Source organism: Brienomyrus brachyistius, chromosome 3, assembly GCF_023856365.1.
Source record: "Brienomyrus brachyistius isolate T26 chromosome 3, BBRACH_0.4, whole genome shotgun sequence".
NCBI classification, from domain to species: domain Eukaryota; kingdom Metazoa; phylum Chordata; class Actinopteri; order Osteoglossiformes; family Mormyridae; genus Brienomyrus; species Brienomyrus brachyistius.
Window position 1 is genome coordinate 10,355,420 of NC_064535.1, and position 4,834 is coordinate 10,360,253.

Sequence of the window (4,834 nt, forward strand, 5' to 3'; positions counted from 1 at the left end):
AACTCTACACACCGGACCCCAACAGAGACTCAAACCCAGGTCTCAGCACTGTGAAACAACAGTGCAAACCACTCCACCAACCTTGACCCCCCCCATCAATAAAGCACTATTTTCTTAATGTACAAATTTTTGGTATTGTACTTTTTTAAACTCATATTTGGTATTTTGGTAGAAAAATTATATTTAGTAATTGTTATGTTCAGTGTTAAGAGTTAGTGTTATTTTATATGTTAAAATAATCTGAAAGGCTTTTAAAAACATTTTTTACTAAACATTTTTGCTGGATTAAATCTCTTAAACACAATGACAATTAACTCAACAGTTCACTGTGACGGTCCCTTTCTGTTATAGCTAACTTTATTCATTATCTAAACTCATAGCAGCCTTGGTCCAAAGCATTTTCCAATAGCTTGGAAACTATTCTCTAGACCTGTAACATATAGTACTTTCATATATTCATGTTCAACTAACAGCAATGCTTCACAATTGCTATTCATGTTTAATCAGCCAAACACAGACCTGTTACTTCATCCATCCATCCATCCATTTTCCAAACCGCTTATCCTACTGGGTCGTGGGACCTGTAATGTCCCATTATACCTATAATGTCATGGAGCGCTGTTCCTGAAGTAAATAGTTCTCGAAGTTGCGGGTGATTTTTGTCATTAGGAAAAATCAGCAAAGACAAGCTGGCCTTGTGGCAGAGGTCATCTCGCGTTATAGCTTCCTGAAGTCGTACCTGCTAAGTGGTGCCATTAAGAGGGAGACGTGGTGTCTAGTGTGGGGGACTAAGCTGCAGATCAGGCTTCCTGTTGGCTCTAAACAGAGTAATTATCCTGAAACGCTCTATGAAGATAGGACTATAATGAGATGGTAGAGTGGTGTGTGCAGCAGGAAGTGAAGTCGTCCTGCTGTTTCACCAGGGTGAGAAGCATGTTAAGTTCTCCAGCTGTGTGTCACTGTATGAATATACATGAATTTCATTACATGTGATAAAATCAAGATCATCCCTAATGATACTGCTGGAAAAGTAGTCTTCCTCAATATGTGCATTGATTAGATAGATATATAGATAGATAGAACTTTATTAATCCCTCGGGAAGGTTCCTCTGGGAAATTCTAGCATGGATGAAGATGGATGGATTTCATTCTAAAAATGTCCCAATACTGCTGAATTGGCTTCCAGATTATACGTATCTGTTTAATAATCTTATTAGTGAATTCCTCTGCCTTGTGCCCTGTGCTGTCTAGGATTAACTCTATGCTCCTATTAATCCTGTACTGATCAAGTGGTTGGGTGATAAAAAACTTTATTGTTATTATAATCAGCATACCTTTACATATTTACATGCATTAAATTCGACCCATTTGAAGAATAAGGCAATAGAAAACATGTCATTGTTTGGTAGTGTTAACTTGGGTCAAGGAGTCCTGGGGCCTGTACTACGAAGATGGAGTTATTGGGGTAACTTGTCGAATTTAAGGTAGTCTGGGCAAAATGTAAGTGAACAAATATGAAGTCCATTTAAACTGTGGTACCTTAAATCTGAGAAGTTTCCCTGATAAGCCAGTAACCCCGCTTCGTAGTGCAGGCCACTGGCTGCACAGACAAGACAAAGTTTTCAACAGAAGATATCAGGAAACTGACAGGTGGAGCCTCAGATGGGTGTAATGATCTGGCTGCAGGAGTGAACCTGGGGTGTTTGGGTTAAGCAGTTCATGGTTTTGTTAGGTGAAATGTTTTGCCTGTTAGGAATCTGACAAAGAGAATACCAGCATCAATTAAACGAGCTGGTCTGATCTCGTAAATCTAAGATGATAGATTTGGGATTTGCTGAAGCTTCAGAGCTTTAGTGGGTGGGTCTTTGTGTAACTGCCAAATTCATAATCTTAATAAACTCATTAGCAGAAAGTGTTTTGTGTCAGACTGGCATCCTGTTCAGGGTGTTCCATAACCAACAGGCAAATGGGGGGGGGGGGGGGGAGGAATGGAGCAAATGGGAATTATGTGTTTCAGCACAAAAACATTCATTAAATGCATAGTAACTATAAGCGCAACATGAATGTATCATAATTATTCAACCACTGATCCAGTATATTTCCACAACATTTTCAAAGGTGGTGGCAACTGTCAGTTAAAAAAAAAAAAAGATGAACCTACAAAAAGCAGAAAACATTGAAATTTGATCTTAGTCATTCTCAGTAGACTAGCGATGGGTTGGGGACGAACAGCACTTAGAAAATAGCCAGGAGCAAAACTGGTTTTCCAGTCGATCAGGTTTACATCTATCGCTGTGTTGTAGCTGATGCGTTGCAACCACAGTTAGGAAGGCGCTGGCACTACAGCTGTACTGACAGGAAGCAATTTACAGGGTGTAATTATGATCAGAAGCTACAATAGGTGTGAAAACAGCCCACCAAATTAGGTCATATAGCGTTCAGGAGTTCAGCAGAAGCCACGAGGTTGAACCGTAGCTGGGTAATAGCTGTGTTATAGCCCTGGTCTTACACATCACTAATCCACCTAAATTACAGTGCCAGAACATATTTACTTTTTGTCCATCTATCATTTTTCAGGTTCTCAGTTGCTCCAAAGAACTGCAATATCCACAGCTGTGAGAGCATTTCCTGGGTGAGGGAAATGCATGTGTTAATTCTGCAATATAACAGCAAACACTGTAGTTCCCTGACGTGTGCAACTCCTGGGAGCAGAAAAGCTATAAAGTGTGATTATAGCAGTGGGTGACATGCCAACCTTGGAAGTAATAATGAAGAGTGCAAACCTATTTGATACACTCTGTCTTAATGGTGCAGTTCTCAACTTAATGTCATATGCTTAGAATCAGGTTTTCCCTCATACAGGACCACCCTCACATTTCCGTGTATAAATGCTGCTCCTACCATGGGGGCTGATATGTATATGAGGGGCATCCCTGATATTTCGTGCTACTCATAGAATATCTTATGGTCTTCAAGAGCCCGTGACTATTTTAGACAAACTAGTACATTACATTGGTGAGACAATGGTTAGACAAAATGCACATTGCTTCCGTTTTAAAACACGTTTCCCTGTTTTACGAATTGGTTAGACAAACTAGTGCATTGCATTGTAGGCCCCTGATTATACAGGTATGTGTTTTTGTTTTTGTCGTCTGTTTTGGACTTCTAGCAATTGTTCTACTGTGATTTCCATTATTAATTCTTTCCTCCGTATTCCTGCATTGTTATCCTAATGTATGTTAAGGTGCTTAAGATAACTGCAAGCGTTCGGGATTCCAAAATTTCCAAATTTCCAAAGTTCCAAATTTTTCTGGTGATACACCCGAAAAAATAATTGATTGAATTATCTACAACATCCATGAACACTGTTCTGAACTTCAAGGACTGATTAAGCCAGGGGTACTCAGACAATAGAAACACAATGTAATCTGGACCGTGCCATTGCCCCCAGGTTAGCAAAATCTACGGAGGGGTGACCCTCGCCCCAGTCAGTGAAATTTACCCTGGCCCCCTTCCCACGGACCTTGGCAAAGTGTGGCTGATGCATATTAGACCTCAGGGAAAAATAATTAAATACTACTGCTGGTTTAAACACAAACTTTTCACTTTGTTATGGGTACACACTAGTACAATCATTCTAGGAATGTGTAACTGATCCTTCCGTATTTTAGCTAAAGTATAGTATAGAGGTAGCATATCCATGTCCATAATTTCAGACTTTCATTTCTTATAGGTTGTCTTCCATTGGTATTAGATACATGTTTAGGCCTGAACCCTGTCTTGCAATGATCAATTTTCTATTAAATACTGTCAACAGAACGACACAACCTGACCCACTTCTTAAGTCTTCCATGACTTTTTATACTTCTGAAAAGGGGGGCGAGAGAAAGCGGGTTATAAAATTTGCTTAAACTTACTATCAGAGAATGTTTTTGTTCAGAGAAACATATCTAAAGTTTATCGTTAATTAATTTGCTATCTCTTGTTCAAGATTCATTAAAGTGTAAGGTCACACCTAGGTTAACGAGGTTTGTTGCCAATTGTTTGCGAAACAGAATCCTGTGATGGGAAACTGCACAAAGAAACAACAGGATATAATCAGAACATCTGCAGTTATACCTTTTAAACTTGATAGTTATACCTGTTCAACCAGCTGCATTGGCCAACTTTGCCACAGGGTATCATTATTTCGTGTGAGAAAAACATTATGTGGTTTTTGTTCTTTGAAATTGTAGATACTGAATCCTGTTGTACTGCTGCATTAAACTACCCGTGTTAACCTTTTAATAGTAAATGTGAACATCGGCATCTAGTGACATCTAGTGGACGCTTGCTATTTTTCTCAAACAACAGTTATGGATGGTCATGCTAATAAACATACATATTCAGGAAAAGCAGACAATGTCATCTATAAAAGAAAGTTGTTTTTTAATTCTAGACTTTAATAAGTCAAAATATTCAGATCTGCACCTTAAGCATAAAACAAAAGGAAATTTTAAGAAATATGCAATAGTGTGGAATTATTTATAAACGCTGCATGATTTCTTACTGTGCCAGGAAGTTTAAGGAAATAAAGCATCTAGCTTTTATTTACTTCTATTCATTTTGTCTTAGATTTCCACTAATGTAATATAACAAATTGTCAAGTTTCATTTTGTTTCTTCAACAAAAGCGAAATGGATTAAAGAGTCACAGCAAAATCTTTCATGCAAGGCCGTAGCATCCAATGTGATTTATAAAAATGTGCCAACATACTGGGATTAAATTCATTCAAAAAATATTGCTATGGGAAATGTTTGGATATTTTTGGGAATAAAGTTCAACTTATTCAATA